We start from the raw sequence: 18967 nt of genomic DNA on the forward strand, positions 1-18967 counted from the left end.
TGCTTTAAAAGATGGGACAACTCAGGAGGCTTATGTGGTGCACGTCCAGAGAAATTACTGAGACTCCAAAAGATCACATAGAGTCACTTAATTGATCATAACTTGAACAATCGTGTTGATGCAAGGGGTTTCAATAACTCTTTTCTTATGTAAACAGCCTTAAATAATAACAACCAGATGAATTGGAAACAGGAAAAAGAACAGAATAAAATGGGAAAGAAACCCGTATCAAGCTGGGGATTTAGCTCCTTAGAACGCTTACCTAGAATGCACGAGACCTTGGCTTCAGTCTCCAGCATTAGAAGTAGTAATAGATCAGAAAAGAAATACACAAAGTATGACTTTTGTCTGCTTTATTTTTATCTGAGATAGAGTCTTACTTGGCTATCCTGAACATACTACATAGATCAGGCTGGCCTTGAACTATAGAACTTATTGCCTTGGCCTCTGGAGGGCTGGAATTATTATAGGCACTATGGCCTCCTAATTTTACTCTATTTAAAAAGTACAGTTTATCCATGGAGTAGGCTACAGCATGGATAAAATATACGGTTTTGCGCAACCAGTTTATCACTTGTTTGTAAGTTCTTTTCACAAAGAACACTGGTCTTTAAGATGTAAGATTTACCCCTGCGCGCTCTCTCTCTCTCTCTCTCTCTCTCTCTCTCTCTCTCTCTCTCTCTGTGTGTGTGTGTGTCTGTGTGTGTGTGTGTGTTGCTAGGAGTGGAACTCTGAGCTATACATGTGCCACACAGGCATTCTACTACTGAACTCCACACTCAGCCCTAGTATGTAAGCTTCACCAGCCTTATACATAGTCACACAATTCTAGGACGGGGTGGTTACCACAGTTTGTATGTCTTTGTGTATTCATGTCTGGCAAAATGTCCCTTTGGTGACTGAGTGGGTGAGACAGTGAGTACCTACCTGGGCTGGGATTGGAGGCTTGCCAATGACTAGTTGTGTGAAGAAGCCAGTTTCTCTTCAGCTTGCAGATCCTACTTGGGTAGGGTTTCTAAGGAGGGAGCTCCCTTCTGCTCTGTCTTCCATCACCCATCCTGCCACAAATTGAATGTAGGAAGCTCGGATTCAAAAGCTCAAGTCATGGAAGTGGGCAAATGCAGCTCCCGACCTTTCTTCTTCCCCTTATATGGGTTATGGGAAATGGCTGCAGAACACAGCTATGCAGTCTGTAAAGTTCACAAAAGCCCATAGAGGTGTTGAGGGAATGAAAATAGACCAGTGTTGCGGCTTTCAGCACAGTGAGGAAGGCCACTTTTACAACTTCTCTGGGAGAGAAGTCCCCTCTTCCCTGTACATCAGATGTCTCTTGCTTATGATGGGTCGGAAAGAAGTGGGCAACCTGTTGAAGAGGCATGTGATTCTGAGCTTCCCTTAAGAAAGTAAGCATGTATTGCCTCTAGCCCACCGTAGGTGCAGGGACCCTGGTCCCCTTCCACCTTCTGTGGACACTGAGGGTGGACTTTCTCTGTTGCTCTAGTATATGTCCTGTGCTGATTATGTGAGCACCATAGCTTCTGCCCATTAGGGCAGCTGAGGAGAGGGGGCATACTGGCTTCCCATAGTGCCAGTCTGATGTCAAGGAGGAAAGTAGGATTCAAAAGCAGTTTTGGTTTTTAGGAGATGGATAATATGAGAGGGAGTGTGTGTGTGTGTGTGTGCGTGTGTGTGTGTGTGTGTGTGTGTGTGTGTGTGTAAGCATGTTCATAGCTGAGCATTTAGCACTTCTGGGGAGACTGAAAGCAAGGGTTCTGCCCTGGTCAGGTGAAAGCCAAGGAGGGTATCATGGTGGTGTCTAAGAGGCTTGGGATAGACAGGAGGGAGGGAGGAAGACCGGCATTTTCTCCTTGGGGCATGGAGAAGAACGAGGATGGATGGATGTCCTATCTGTTCGCTCACCCACAGCACTGTGAACTTGGGCATGTTGGAGCCAGTGTTTCTATAGAAGAGTTGGCTGATTCTTCCCACAAACGTGAGCTTAAAACACTAGGAATCCATATCACAGTATTCATGGTGCCAGAGGGAAGAAATCGAAAGAAGGGCAAGTAAGCGCCGAGTATCATGATGGCGAAGTCTTCCAGACTGGGCGGGGCGAGCGCCCAGTCATCAGGACTTATTCCAACAATACAAAGGAATTCTTTTTTGGAAAACAATACTTTGCACCAATTTGGATGTGTGACATAGTAACAATATTAATCAGACAAACAGTTCACATTAATGAGCCCTGCCTGGAAATCAGATGATTATTAGATTGACTGTCTAAGCCAGTGGTTCTCAACCTGGGAATCTCAACCCTTTTGGAGTTCACACATCGTATCAGATATTTACATTACAATTGATGAGTAGGAAATTACAGTTATGGAGTAACAGTGAGATACTTTTATGTTTGGGGGTCACCACAACATTAGGAGCCCTATGAAGGGGTCACAGCCTAAGGAAGGGTAAGAACCACTAAACTTTTTGAGGAAATGAGTTTGTTTTGGAATTCAGGAAGAGAGAAGAAAAGAGAGGGAGGGAGGCAGAGAGAAGCAAAGAGATACTTAGGTCTGTCTTATTTCTGGAATTTAACACCAGATCCAAGGCTGATAGAGAATGACTCTGAACTTGAAGTTTACCTTTGAACAAGAGTGAGCCCTGTCTCCCAGAGAGAGAGGAGGGGTGTTCCTTAAGTGTCTGTGTTTGTAAAGGGCTTTTCTTGTGTTGTCTCCCTTTTCCTTTCTGAGAAAAAAGAATACACTTGTTTCCCCCTAGATACCAACATGTGCTCTGTTTGCTAAGACCGAGTGTGGCGTAGACTGTTAGAATTGGAGCAATATTATTGTTGAATATACCTATTACACCATATCAGACAACTAGGAAGACAGAGATTGCAGAATCACATGTCAAGCACCATGGATGTAGTTGGTTCGGTAGGAATGACTAAGTCTCCATGGATACCCTCGAAACGTAGCCAGCAGAGAGAAGTGAGGTTACCCACGTTAGGTACCCAGAAGCCCTAACTCTGTACGTTCTCCTAGAACCAGTGAGAATTCCGCTCTCTGGAAAGGGCAGATTGTGGGATGGAAACTGGCAGTGATCAAGTCAATCCCGTGTCCTTTTTAACAGTAGAGCATGCCGTCAAGAGTGCTATGCCGTATCTGATACTATTTACTATTCCAAGTTCTCATTCTCATCTGGCCTGCTCTTGGGTCCCTCTGCCACTCACCGTGCTTAGATGGCCTTACACTGGTCTTCCACCTGGTGTTTTCCAGCAGTTTCCCATTAAGACAGGTCACTTGTAGACACAGCGTAGATTGCACATGAACCACCATTGGATGGTGCAAGGGGTGGATGGAGAAGCAGCGAGTCACAACGTGCTCCAGTCATAGTTGAAGCACTCGTGCCCGTAAAACGTTAAACTCAAGTAAGCGAGCTTGGCTATTGAGCTCTCCCCAGTAAAGAAAGAAGATTCTAAAATTAAAGTCACTTTGCAAGAAAGAATCAAAGAATACATTCGCAGGTAAAATGAGGGTGCAGTGAAGAGCTGGGTCATGTGTGAAGCTGGGTTACTATCCTGGGCCAACACCAAACTCTGTATCTGGTTACTTTTCTAAAAGACCGAAGGGGTTTTTTTTAGGATAAAATTTCCAGCTCATCCTGAGCTTTTTATCTTACATGGCTTGGCAGATGTGAAAGAAAGTTCAAGAACTCAGAAAAGTTATGTTGGAAGACCTCTCAGAAGAGACCACGGGCTTGGATTTGGTTGATGACACAGGCCATTGAGTCCTTACAGAGAATTGTTTGTCTTCCATTTTTCGATGGCTTTAATTCCTCCAAATTGCTCCTTGAATAATAGGAAAAAGGCAGTTTGATTTCCAGTGACAGATTGGATATAACAGGTTGCAGCTATTAGGCCTCATTTTACCAGACTGAGAAATAAAATTGCCTAGACATAAGCATCGACCACTGGTGCAGTAAATTAATTTGTACAGAAAAAGTAGTTTAGCTGCAGTGCACATTAAACATAGGAAAATTTTCAAAATTACTGCTTTCTGAATTAATTTGTACACTTGTTTATTTGTTAAAAGCATGCATAAATTCTTTCTTCCAAGGCAGTGTGGCTCAAAATGAGTAGGAAAGGAACGAAAAGTGGCAAGGAAATGAGATGTATGGAGCGCACACGGTGTCCGGGAGAGCAAACGCTCATCTTTTGTCTTCAGTTGCTGCTGAGAACGTGGCTTGGTTCAGATCACTGAAGAGGCCCTGGTTCCATGATACATGGGATGCTTTAATAGCTTTGACTTATATTTGCCGAGGATTGAGCTGTGGTGTAATTAAAAGAGTTTTATCGTCTGGTTGCAGGACGGATTTATAAATTCACACCACAGATCCTCTGATTTAGACTGTTAACTCTGTATTCGTGAATAACCCAACTGATAGATCTCTTTGTACTACAGCACAAAACAAACAAACAAACAAAACCAAACAACAACAACAACAAAAACCACTGGGCACGTTTTCCTGTAATTCTATTGTGAAGGATGCAAGACAAACTTTGGATAGTATCTTTTTGGATTGTTCCAGCCACCGTGGAACTGGACCCCGCAATGAGGGGCAGTGCGATATTATCTCCTGCCCACTGTTTTCAAGGACAGTGGTTCGATTCAAATGCAATTCTGATAAGTGGCAGGTTTTCAAGTCTTTAATGCCTTGACAAGGGCATCACTCTCAGGAGAGAGAGGTGAAACCATTCGGACGGGGATGCTGTCCCCGCTCCTTTGTGCTGACATGCTAAGATAATGGACAATTAAGAGACCCTTCAATGCAGGATAAAGGATAGGGTTATCACTAATGTAAAGGAGCCTGCGGGCTGCAGGGATAGGAAGGAGAAGAGAAATGGAGACTTTTTAAAAAGGTATATAAAATACACAGGTCAGGTGCCTGCTAACTGCTCACACACCGCTCTTTTCCGTGTGACAATAGTTAGTCGTGGAGCGCTCAGCATTGTTTGCTGTACCCAAAGCAAAAGCACTGGCTCCCTGCATTGGACACAGCGTTGTGGAAAATCTACCCCAGGCTGGCCTACCTAAAACAAAGTCCATAAGTTCATCAGCTAATGGGGTTTGCTTTTGTGTGCTCTGGATGGAGACCCCCTTCTGTGGTCCATGGTAGGTTGACTCCTGACAGTTTGAGGTAGCCTTGTCAACCCTGGTTGCATTCCTGTGGAATCCCCAGCTCCCGGGAGTGTGACTTAATGGATTTGAGAAGGGATCCTGTGGTTTCAAAGCACCCAAGATTTAAGGCATCGCTAAGGAGTTCAGAGCCGAAGTTTCTTGATAACTCCAGGGCCCTGCCAGGCCATCTGATTATTTAACACGTTGAGATCACCATATCTCTGTCACTCTTAGAGATGACTGAGTGGCATCTAACAGCCATCTCTTGCTCATGTTCATCTTGAGGTTTAACGCTGGCTCACTGCTGAGGGAAGTCCCTTTATCTGGACCCCTGATCCCCATCTTCTCCCTCCGCACTTCAGCGTCTGCTTTTATCCCCTTAGTAGAGGAGTAGAGCTGTCTCCTGTTTACATCATGGAATAAATGACCAGGAGGTGCCATGGGGCGTGGCCTGGTTGCTCAGGTAAAGACATCCATGCACTTTAGAATCTAGAGCTAGTACACAAATGTGACCGGCAGCCATTTTTGTCCCTAGTCACCCCTACTCCAATGTGGTCCATGCTCTGTGTACGTGGACTTTTGAGGGGAAATTGCTCACAGCCTTCGTTCCTAATCGAGGTGAGACGTTACTGAGTTCCTTCTGAACCGAGTGCCGAAGAGGGTTAACTGATTTGCTTCTGAGGACTTAAACTATCGTTTGTCTCCAACAGCCTGCAAGAGAGTAGAGTGTAATGCTTCCTATAACTGTGGGCTCTCCTCAGCCTGAGGAGATCCTGTGATAAGATAAGGAGCTTGAAAAAAAATCACCAGCTTGAGGGAGTGGGACAGGAGGAGAGGGAATGTGCTCTCTGCTTTGACTGCTAAATATCCCCTGGTAGCCAGAGATAAGACACCTTGAGCTGCGCAGAAAACCTTAAGCAGGATGTAAATGAAACCAATAAAAAAAAATCATTCGAGATCAAGTCCTGCTCTGTTCCCTCTCTGCCCCCAGCCCGACAGACTTGCTTTACTGTAGAGCTGCCACACTCCAGCAGGCCGGGAAGTGCCCAGGGACTGATAGAAGCACAATCAAAGGACAAAATAAATGTCTATAATTTCTAGAGATGTCCAAACTTGAGGGCATTGGATCAGCAATCCTATTGGCTCTTCCTCACTGGAACTTGAACTCACTGCTGACTGTTAAGGGCTCCCTTCCCCTCCCTTGCTCTTTAGCCCAGGGAGTTTATTTGCTTCGTATTTAGTTTTTGGATCACCTTCTATAGCCGAAGTGGCTGAAAGGACTCCACCACCTTTAACGGCGGATTGGCGTCTCTCTCACGGCCTGGGAATCATCAGCATCAAGGGTTTAGGAGACAATGATCATGTATCCCTTAGCAACACTTCCTCAGAGGATAAACAGCCTTTGCGGGCTGTACCCTAGTGCCCAGGGGTGTAGTCAGTCAGGCACACCATCTTTGTTCAGTTTGTAGAGTTCCATTTGGATGTCCACAGGACAATGTGGAGTCCCCTTAGGATGTACTTCTCACACTGTACCTTTGTTATAGGGCAAAACTCGTGACCTTGTGTGTACATGCTTGCATGTGTGTTTGTAGGAAAGACATATGGGGGCCAGAAGCCCAATGCCACACGGAGCAGCGTGAGCATTGACTCAGAACGACATGTGCTCCTCAGGCAGTAACATCCAGCCTTCATGACTTGGAACTTTTACGTTTTCCAAATTATTACTGTCTTCTTATCGAGATCTACAGACTGCACCTCACAGCCCTTCTGCAGAGAGGAAGTGACATAATAGAGTGCATAACACGAGGAGAAGATCTAAGGATCAAATCCCGCCCCAAGTCGAGGGCAGCTGTGACAGTCTGGAGTGTGTAATGACTTCAGCGCCTTACCATCAAAACTGCTTCTTAGAGCTGAGGCTCAGTTTGGTGTGTGAATATCATGGCGAGAAATGCTTTCATGAGGGCAGACCAGCCACATGCAAATTACTCAGGGTAGAGAATGCATTTCCAGCAGGTCCTGAAGCATTATGAGACGCCGTGATCCTACGCTAGCAGCCACCGCTATGGCTCGCTCTTTGTGGTTGGCGTTCGGTGTGCATTTTTAGCGCGTCGAGCCATGGTAGTTGCAATACTACTCAAGAAGGGGTAATTTAAGGACAAGGTGGCAAGAGCTTTTTTTTTATCCCCTTGGCACGGATGTCAGGGAGCATGTCCCCAGTGTCTCCGGGGATTATGGAGAAGTGAAGCAGCCACCTGCCGCCTTCAGTGCTTCTTTTCTTTTGCTTTCATTTGTCAAGATTGCATGTAACGGTACTGTTACGGAGACCCGGGATTGTGTGTGTGCATGTGTGTGTCCACCCGTGTGCGCATGTGTGCACATGTGTGTAGGGTTTTCTATCCAGTCTCCAGAGGTAGAGACAAGCTAAGCAATGGTTAGACAGCTCAGTTGGTGAGTCCTTGTGCACACTTAAGAACCTGTGCTCAGGCCACCAGTTCTTGCTAACAAGACACAAAGGATGATCTGGGCCTGCCGTTCTAGTGCTGGAAACACAGAGTGGTTCGCTAGAGCTGCCTGCCCAGAAAGTCTGGCTGAATCTTGTCTCAAAAAATAAGGGGAGAACTTCCAGTAATCCATTAGACATAGGCCTCTGACCTCCATATATACATACATGCACACATGTGCATGTGCTCCTTCATACACAAGACACACATGAGCATGTACACATACATATACTCCAGCATCCCTCCCAAACAGACTGTGGATAGGGAGTGAGTTCATCTAATGGTTAATTGCTTACTCCTTTGTTATACTTGTGTGAACACATGCCAATTAGCTCGAGTTCATTTTGCAATGTGAAAACACTATTTTTTTTTTTTTAAATATACGGTGTTCAACATCACGTTAAGCTTATTTCCCCTAAACAGGTGGTGGCTGAGCATTTCCATTGTTTGTTTGTTTGTTGTGGTTTGACTAAGGGGTTTCCTTCCTGTTAGTTCAGGGGGCTGGCAGGTAGCCACAGTCACTGACCTCTCTGGTCATCTGTAAGTGAAGCAGTCCTTTTGCTGCCCACATTCCTCACTGTTCTCCGTTCCCTTGCACCACGCCCACGGGCGGTTCAGGGTGAGAGTTTTGTCTTTTTTTGCTCTGTGCAAGCTGCTGAGAGAGTCACTCCTTTCTCTCCTTTGATCCCTCCAATGTGACTGAGAGGTAGGGACAGCCTGCACCAGCCATCACTTAGGCTCCCAGGAAAGAGCAGAGCCCAGGTTCAATGACGTGATGGAGATTCAGAAAGTGGTCTTTGGTCCAGGCAGCCTGGAGTCAGCTGGGAAGCACTTGAGTGTTAGAGCTGAGCTTCTCGTCATGCTGTCTGTCTGTCTCTCCTTCATGAGGCATTGCCACCAGCTTCTCTATGGAAATGACCATTCAGACTTGATGACTCACGTGACTGGTAAGACGGTTCTTATCACATTCCTTCCTATCGAGGAGAACCTCTTACTTTCTCATATTGTAACCATATTTAACCCCTTATATTTCAGGGGCCCTTAGTTCATGCTGCTGTCCCGTGCTGGGTGTCAGAGGGCCAGGTGTCCTCATGTCCTCTTGGAATAAGCACAGCTGGGTCTTTATCTTCCTCCTTGACTGCAGCCGGATTTGTTACTGATTTGGTACTGTGGCCACAATGGCTGTGGTAGTCTTCTATATTTATTTGTTTTAAAGTGTTTTAGATGTAGATGAACTAAATACTACAACATGAAGGAACCATGGGAGTTCTGGGTTCTGACTATAATTATTGTTAGAATTAATGTTAGCTATGTATGTGTGAGAACATGTATGTATATATAAATAAATTTTAAATGATATGTACATGTATATAATTATGTACATAGAGATAATTATATGTACATTAGATATGTAAGCATATCACTAAAAATAGAATTGCACCATTGTTGCCTAGAGTAGTATTTCATTGTATATGTTTGCAGAGATGGGAACTTATATTAAGTGGCAAATTACTGTAATTACCACTTTTGTAATGACAAACATCTAAAATCTTTGAAAATTGCTTTGCTAAAAATTATGTGTTTGACTTTTGACATTTAGTGAACTGTGGATAAACACACGGGTGTATCTAAACATGGGATGTTGTGAATTTTATCTGGTGAACACGTGCGTGCACACACGGCTCTATGATTTGTACTGGTGAATACACAATTTATCCCAGCCACCCTAAGGTCCAAGTCTGTCCAGTGCTGAATCAAAAGTGGGATGAATCTGTGGAAAATCTGTCTTCATCACTGTAGGACTTCTCTGCAGAGCTCCATTCATATTTTTATAACTGAGTAAATGACAATATTAGTCTCTAAAGCCATTAGGTATTATACGATCAGGGTGGAACTCTTTCGTATCCCAGTTGAAGTTATTGTCAGGGAATAGCTCTGCCCTTTGCAGGTCATTCAAGCCATTTGTATCCACAAATGCTTAAACCCGTCTCACTGGCTCTAAGGGAACGAACTCATGACATCCTGTCTTTGTACCGCTTGGCATCCAGTCTCCCTTCGTACTCTCAGTGCTGTTGGGAGGTTGCGGGAATTCTATCCTCCCAGGATTGTTTTGCATCATCCTTCTGCAGACCCTTACCTGTACAGTTTCAAGGTCACAATCTCCTGGATCTCAAGTTCCACACATCACAGTGGCCTACGGCAGAAAACCAGGGTAGAAAACACAAGGTTCTTGGAGTTGAAGTTGCGTGACTGGGTGCAGGGATGAGTCCATGCCTTCACAAAATTCTAACTGACTGTTTATCCCCGATCCTAAAACGTTCCCATCACATACTCTGCATGGGAATGTCAGAAGCAAGAGCATGCAGGTCAGTGGGTTTCGCTGTGGCAATATGTGCCCCCCCCATCTCTTTAACAGCTTTTTCTACATTAACAAACCCTATTTATCACTTTACTGCACAATGAATCCACAGGGGGTGCTAATTGTTCATTAATTAAATTTTAGCCTTTCAACACTTTTGTATTCTCCAGTGGCCTAGTCTGCAGTGAAGTACACAGAGTGGCCTTTTTCAACTGCCAAAATTTCAAGTTGGGCTTTACTGCTGCCATGGATACCGGACAGGTAAATTTCAGGGCTGCAGACACAGTCTAAGTACTCTTGTAAGTCTCTGTGACCCAAAGCTTCCAGCTTTAGACCCCAGCCTTTGAAGTGAGGACAAAACCTATGAGAGCATGGTATAGCAGTCAATGCTTGCCATTTGAATTTGAATTTGAATTTTTTTTTTTTGTTTGGACATCCTATTGTTTTACGACAGGTCCTCAAGAGGTTGTAGGCATGGCAGAATGAGCATGGACTCTCTAAGACCCATCATTCCCAAGGAAGCCATTTCAAACTCGGGTTTCTGTCAAAGACTGGTCTTTAGTTTTGGTTTTCAGTGAAGAGGTTAAGATAAAGATCATAAAGTTGAAAGGAAGGTAAGTGCTGGCCGTGCAAACATGAGGACCCAAGGGCCTTCCGCAGCACTCCTGGAGAATTGGGTATGCCAGCATGTACTTACAGTCAGGTACGGCTGACACAGGCGGATGGATCCCTGCGACTTCCTGGTGTCGTGAATCTCATGTCCCTGTCTCCAAGACAAACACAAGCATCACCAACAACTAACGTGGGTGGCTCCTGACCTCTGGTTACCATGTGCATTCATGTGTGTACAGGTGAACACACACTCCCTCCCACACAGATTCACTAACAGTACTGGGGGCCCTGTGAATCTCACAGAATATTTCTCAAGGGATATAACTGTGGCTTTCATGCTGCCTAGACCATAATTCGTATTAGTGCAAGAGATTTTGAGGCAAAATAGAATTCGTCTCAAGGATTTTCTTAAAAATCAAACTAGCTTGGCATGCGGTTGCTCCGTAGCGGGCTTTGGTCCCGGTAACCAATTAATCACGACTTTCCAGTGCGCACAGTTTCGAAGCACTGATCTAGTGTACAGTGGTTTTCAAGCAATCTGCAAGTCACATTCAGAAGTTTCAATTGAGAATTTTTACTCGTTTTCTTTTAAATTTTTGTGTTATTTAGACATTTAAGCCACTTAAAATGATTGTCCTCCCAGCATGAGTAGAGCAACAAGTCAACTGTTCTGTCCCATCCCATTCTGTGCTTGTCACATAAGCACTTATGACTTAAGGCAACAATGGGCTTCCCTGGTCTATTAATTTTGTTCATCTTAGCTCAGATGTCGTATTTGTTCCTTATAAGACTAACAGTGAGGTAGTCTGGTACTATACACAAGGAGATCTTCTTTTAAAAAAATGTAACTGGGAGGTTCAGGGTTAACTACAAAGCTTGAGCACACGCATGCACGGTGCTTAATATGTTTTAGTTAAATAAATGAACGAACTTTGCTGAACAACAAGTGTCTGCTTGAGAAATTATTTGTTCCAAGGGTCATGTCCAAACACAAGCATATGCAGTAATTAATGAATGTCTTGTACGTCACAGTAGAAGAGGAGAGGCTAGGGTGGCTCAGCTGCCAGAGGCCTGGCATAACAAGCAAGCACAACGGCCTGAGACCGATTCTTAGAATCCGGGCCTGGTGGCATACATTGTACTCTAGGGGCCAGGAATAGACCGTCCTGCCAACCTACTCAAATCGGCCAGCCCAGAGCAGCGGGACACCCCGTCTTAAAATGATGTCTGGGGAAGGCCACCCAAGTTTGACCTCTGGCTTCTACATACACAAGCACACAAGTACACATGGCCACATGATACACACACACACACACACACACACACACACACAGAGAGAGAGAGAGAGAGAGAGAAAGAGAGAGAGAGAGAGAGAGAGAGAGAGAGAGAGAAGAATAGAGATTAGGGAGGAATACTCCACGATGCCTGTCATCATCAAAGCAAAGATAAACAGGTTACACTGCTTAAGGAATGCACTCCCTCCCAGTCCTGTGAACAGATGTGCTCCACACGGCTGCCATTACTGAACCTCAAGAAGTTGGTGCTTAGCATTAGTGACATAGTTTTAAGGGAGCCAAGAGATCGGAAAAGCAAAGCAGTTCTCGCCCCCCTTCTCACCGCCCCAAACCGGCATAATTGGAAACTACTTTTCCTTCTGTCTGGCTTCAGAAGCACCCGCCTTGGTTTCCGTGAGACGGCGGACTTTTCCTGAGCTGGTTTTGTGTCAGCTTTTTCCTCATCTGAGAGGTGGAGTCTGAGTGTGAACTGCTTAAGAATGCACTGTTCGCTGTTTAATTTGGCCGGGGAAGATGGATTCATCAGGCACCGTCTGTTCAGATGAACTTTAAGCAACAGCGAGCAAAGCATTTGTGGTCCTCGCCCCACACTCTATGCAAATCCTCTTCCAAACACTGAAGATGTGAAAGCCGGGGATCACCCAAGAAGAGCAAAAAACACATGGTATCTTATCTCCTGCACTGGGTTATCTGGAGTGCGAAGGGGTTGGGAGGAAAAAAACGAGTCACTTTTTTTTTTAATTAGGCTGTAATAAAACTAAAAAGAAAAAAAAAATTTACCCCTGGATTCTCTTCTCTGGAGTTTGTCTTAAGACTGGGTTAAAATGTTCACCAGAGTCCCCACTCCCCCGACACTCCTGTCATTAGTGCAGACCACCCTCCCCCCATAACCTGACTGTTAATGCAGTTAAGTGGTCCTTCCAGAACCATTCGGAATATTACAGAATTTTAAAGCATCTGTGAATAATAAATATTACTAGGGTTCACATTTCAGACTATTCATTTTCAGCCAGTTAAATACATTCTATGGTATAGGAGTATATGAATTTAATGTGGAGCTGTCGATTTCAAATGAGAAACACACACACACACACACACACACACACACACTAAATATTATTAAAGCTGCAGTTTTTCCACAGCCACAGACATTCCAATCGAGAATGAAAGGAAGCAGTTGTTCAAGAATGCAAAATAATTTATTTAACATGACCTCATTCTTTAGGAATTTAAATCATTGCTGTAAAAATGCTTTGCGTGATTTGTCTTGGTGGCTTTAATAATGATGTAAAAGTTGTGACCTTGATGGCACTGGAAGAAACACAAGCACCCTTGTCACCTGTCTGCCAAGCACACAATTCAAATCACTGTTCTCTGTCACTCCTGCCTAGCCATTGGCATTTTGTGCGCTGGGTGTGTTTCCCTCAGGATTCCCAGCTTGTGTCAAGCTAGCTCTGGTAGCTAGTGAATGGCGGTGGGAGGGAAGGCCTGTGAACTCAATTCAGTAAGGAAGTTCAAGCCCACTGTAGTAGACTGCAGGCAAGCATACAGAATCAAATGAAGAACCATGACAAACCTGGAAATCCACTTTGGTCTTACGTTTTCAACAATTACTCAACACTTGCAAAAATAATCTACTAAATTAACTTATTATGGTATGAAATAATGCCACGGCTGTATTGCTCATGTTTTAAAGGGAGGGAAGGTAATTTCAAAATTATATACTTAGCTTCAGAATTACATAGTAACGTACTTGTTCCGAGGTTACCTATCTTTAAAGACCCAAGATTATATCCTGTGTATGATAATTTAATGCTTGGAATATAGCATGAATTTATGGTCCATTAATTTTTGGATATTGCCAGCTATTCTGTTTTGTTTTCTTGCTGGCTGTACACACTACTGTGAATGCTTCAGGCACTATGGATTTCCACTGGGCCACTCTGTAGAATTCATATTCCAGGGGTTCTATTAAAGAAAAGAAAATAGGAAAATGTGTTTATAGTAAATCTGCGGACATTTGCAAGGAACAGGAGCAAATGCCACCCTTCTCGATGTCTCTGTTTATGTGAGTAGCTTTTCTTTCAGCAGTGATAAGATGCCCCAGAAACTGTCACTAATCTTTGTAACACCCTGGAGGGTAAGTAGTGAGAATTATTATCTTCATATTGCAGATGAAATACTTAGGTAGGGGCAGATTAAACGACTTGGCCAGGTCACTCTCCAAGTCGGCTGTGGAGCTCAAAATAAAACTCCAGACTCCTGATTCTCTCTTCCTCTGACATACGGCACCTGGCACATAGATACTGGCCTGTCAGTCTCCTTCACTTCCGGATACTTCATAAGGAACCAGTGGTCTAAAGCCCATCTGTGCTCAGGAACCCTGGCTGTGTGACATTTGCACTTGTGTGGTACTGAGCCTAGGATGAGATATTCTGAGGGTACTTTGGTGATTCTGGAGGAACTCATCTATAGAGAGAGGAAAGCTCTCACTAACCTGGCCTTGGGAAGAGCTAGATGTCTCACAAGTTAGTTGCTTGCCCTAATTTCTAGTGGGGTATGTGGGTATGTGTGTGTGTGTGTGGGCTTGTGAGGGGGAGGTAGGGTGGGTATGTAGTATGGGTGTGCATGAAATTGGAAGCCCAAGGTTGACCTTGACTCTTCCTCAGTTGCTGTCCACCTCCTTTTCTGGAAAACAAAACAAAACAATAACAACAAACAAGCTTTCACAGAACCTGGAGTACATGAACTTGGTGCAACTGGCTGGTCATCAAGCTTGGGGATCCTTCTGTTTCAACCTCCTCATCACTGGGATTACTTGTGTACACAAACACAGAACCACATCTACCTTTATCTATCTGTCCATCTCTATCTGTGTCTCTGTCTCTCTCTCTGTCTCTCTCTCTCTCTCTCTCTCTCACACACACACACACACACACACACACACACACACACACATAAAATCTCCATCTCTCCTTCTTCTCCATCTAACATCTGTCAATCATCTACCTACCTATCTGCAATGTGGTCCTGGGCTTGAGTTCAGATCCTTAGACATGGGTTGTAGACACTCTACTCACTGAGACATCCATCTAGCTCTCTAATTTCTTTAACATTGAGAGTGATTCGATCCATCTTATAATTCTTCTTAATAATTCTTCTTAGTAATTTCACATTGTCCATCATAGTAGAGTTAATCCTGTCAGACTTGACTCCGGGCCTCAGAAGCCAGGGGTCTCATATCAAGACCTGATTGGGCGACACTCACAGTCCCCTGAGAACATTGTCACCCTCTCTTTCGGCACAGGATTTTTACCTTTGACTCTACTTATTTACCTTGGACAGCGAACATTGTGTGGGACCTTCCGTGCTTCTCTTCTACAAAGGCGGGGTATAAACTTAGCCTATCTCGCTCCTTTGGACGACAGGGTGGCCCTGCCGAGCATTCCTGTGTCTCCATATGCAATTGCTGGAATGAAAGCCCTTCCGCCTTTGCTTGCTGCTTCCAGGGTGGTGCGTGAGGCCCACATTACAGCCATACTTTGTGCTCTGGAGCCTGTTAGCTGAGGTAGAAGTTGGAGTTGACTTCATTGTTCTGTTGGTGTGGTAAGCACTTTTGCCCATAATATGACCGAACAGGTGTTGTTCTGCTGCTGACTGAGTTTCCAGCTGTCCTTCTCCACTCAGACCAGGCAAAATCGGGTGTTCTCTCCTCTCAGGCGGGCTGGAGACTCATTGAGCCCGAGATGGAGGTCTTCCTTGCAGGATATGGCCATATCGATGCCAGAAGATGGTGGGGAAAGCCTGGCCAGCTAACAAAGGCAGGCCTTCAGCGGCTGGGTGTAGCTCCAGTTCTACATCCCCTTTGGCAGCTGCTCAGAGGCCCCTGCAGTGTGGCCAGCCAGCAAAGTTAGGAAATAAGGACCTCTTTTATTTACTCAGGCTGCTGAATCATGGGCATTCCGTCTGCCTGGAGAAAAGTCAGGCGGCTCCACTTTCCACGGAAAGTCTCGGGAGTGCTGGAGACTTTCCTCTCCAAGTGTTCACACACTTGTTTTAATGTGCTTTATGGAAATGGTGAAACTCGGCAAGTGCAGTCACTGTAGAAAAACATCTGCACAAACTACGCTCACGCATCTGCATCTTTAAATAGCCTTTCAGGCCACAGAGTGGGCTCCCAGTAAACTCTTTCCCCAACTGTAAGATCTCGCCTTCGCTTTCTGTGAGTCAAGGGGTATGACGAAGAGAGTTGGTTCCAGACTCTCAAGTGTAACATGGACATGCAGAAGGACCGCACATCATAATGCACCACATGAGTTGTCAGAATACAGACAGACAGTCAGCGACCAAGGAAGAAAGTTCCAGTTGATTCTGGATCTGGAGTTGAAAGGATCCACCATAGTTTTCTCATGAGTTAGAAAATGCAATCACGGGGGCATGGCTCAGTGGTTAAGAGCACTGACTGCTCTTCCAGAGGTCCTGAGTTCAATTCCCAGCAACCACATGGTGGCTTGCAACCATCTGAAATAAAGTCTGATACCCTCTTCTGCTGTGTCTGAAGACAGCTACAGTGTATCCATATACATTAAATAAATAAGTATTTAAAAAAAAAGAAAGAAAATGCAATCACACTTCTATAGGTTTTACTGGCAGTTGAAACATTCCTTTGCATTGCTTAAATTAACGGGGATAGGCAGTTCTGGAAGAATCAGTCGACCTCAGAGGTGGAAAGGGAGAGTCCACCAAGGGAGGCTTGAGTGGACCGGAAGCCATCAGCACGTGGCCTCAGCCCGGGTTGGTTAGTTTCTAGTTTCTTCCTGTGCTTGCACTGGCCAGGGGACCTTTTACCATCTTGATTTCAATGCAGAAATCAACCTTTTGGAGAAGAGGCCTTCATTCTCGTATTCACTCATTCATTCATCCATCTATTAATTCATTTATTCATATTCTCTCTGTTCCTCCCTTCCTGCCCTCCTCCCTCCTTCCCTACTGAAGAACACTCTTGGTTCTAGGTTTCCCCCTGCTCATTCCACTGTCCCCCCCCACCCTGAGATGTGTGAGTTTTATAGGTGATTGTTATGTTCTTAGGCTACAGGGATGAAGCAGGGTTAGAACAAGGCAGGGAGGCTTTCCAGGGCTACTCTGAACTCCAGGAAACAAAAACTTGATCCTAAGTTTATGTCCCTCAACATGTCAATGAAATTTCAAGCTTGGGAGAACACTTACATAAGAGATAACAGTGCAGCATGGACCCGGACAAGAACCTGATTTAAACACGGTGCCAAGGATTAGACCCTTTCTTTCTTTCTTCCTTTGTAATAATGGCTCATTGCTTCACAATTCCTTATACCTACCTGGTGTCAGGAATTGTACACTGAATTTTTACACGGCCCATTGCTCCACAATTCTTCCTACGTCTGCAATGATGATGCGTCTCGCCCAGGCAGAGTGAGGATTTAGTGATGAACGGTCGCGCCCGGATCTCAGGCTTGAGGTTCATCTCTTACCAGTCTGGAGGCACGGTGAACGCTCACGCAGTGCTTTCTCTGAATGTGCAAGTGGGACGATGTGCTTGACGATGTTTTCAAATAAAACAGCGGGCTTCAGAAGTAAAAGGCAAGTGTGAAATATGGCAGGATTTGCGACCTCGAACGCCGAGTACATTTATTAAGGATTTGAATTTCGAGGATGCCACGTGTAAGTATCTTTGAAAGGGGAAACTCAGCCACTGTTGGGTTGTTTTTGCGGTTGTCGTCTTGACTTTTTTGACTGCTCGCTTTTGGTTTAGTTTGTGTGCCGTGCTTCCACACGCCCTATGTCATGGGTTGAGCTTGTCTGCATGTGTTTCATGTGTCCGTGTAACTCTTACCTGTCCCAAGCCTATGCGAGGCTGCACGCCTGAGGGGCTGTGGAGTCTTGTAAGCGAGGAGACAGAATCGGGAGGTTTTCAACTGGCTTTGTTGCAGTGGGCAGGGATCCAGGAATGGTGTTTGGTTGTTTTCTCAGGGTGAGAGGCCTGCCATCTGGCCTCGATAGTGAGATGGCCTTGTCATCGGTTTCTCCATGCAGGAAAGGAGCGATCCTCATCTGTTTCCTGTGGATAAGGAAGAGGCTGACAATCTAGTAAAATCTTGTTACCTTAAAGAAAGCAGACATGGAATTCACTTCGTAAAGCTGCCCTGTTTCTGTTTTTGTGTCGTATGTGTGAGCTTCAGTGCCAAGGCACTGAACTTTCTGATCGAAAACTTTTAGAAGGTTGCAGTCCAATCTATATTTGTAACCAAACACTGCCATTCCCTTCCCCAGCTCTCCTGTATTGTCTTTAATTTTCTCTACCTTTGAAAGATATTGTCTTTTGGATTCTGAACACTTCTGAAACTTCTTCTGGCTTTGAGAGAGAAATTATAAAAAGCGAAAGAGATTTTACAACCCGTTTTGCGACAGTCGTATTTTTTACTTGGGTGTTAGGGAAGCAGCAGGGAAAAAAAGGGGGGGGCATACACCATGCAAGAAAAAAAAACAATAACAAAACAAAACCCCGACCGTAAATGTAAGGCAGAGTTCCTTCACGCATCACGTGCTAAGCCGTATCTGGTTGGCAGCCGTGTTTGTCTGCTCTTTGTTGCACATAAATCTCTCCGCATTTACCATAATCATTTATCACCTTTCCTGTTTCCAGTTTTTCACAAGTCGCTTTGTCTCTGCTCACCTCAAAGCGCGGGTCCTGTTTAGCTAAGGAAGTCCAGGCCACTGATGCTTTTCACAGAAGGAAGAGATGGTGGGCCACCTCTTGAACTTTTCCAACGAAACTCAAGATTACGATCTGGTCCTCCTGAAGCTCGCAATTTTTTTTCCTTGATCCTGGCTGATCCTAGCTGTATGTAATATCTCGCAGTGCCTTCTAACATTTAATAATCCATTTTTTGGCCTACGGTTTCTGAATCTTTCAGTTATTGAGGAAAACCTGGTTGTCTTTCATTACACAAGACATAATTATTATTGTGTTTTCTGTCTCCTTTCATGTGC

At 44.7% G+C, this 18967-nt stretch overlaps 1 protein-coding gene across 1 annotated transcript in view; it reads left to right on the forward strand.

The window, feature by feature from the left end:
- Znf521 (zinc finger protein 521) overlaps nucleotides 1-18967 on the forward strand; it is a 282823-nt gene that overhangs the window by 104618 nt on the left and 159238 nt on the right.

The sequence above is a fragment of the Rattus rattus genome, chromosome 15 (assembly GCF_011064425.1).
Source record: "Rattus rattus isolate New Zealand chromosome 15, Rrattus_CSIRO_v1, whole genome shotgun sequence".
Lineage (NCBI taxonomy): Eukaryota > Metazoa > Chordata > Mammalia > Rodentia > Muridae > Rattus > Rattus rattus.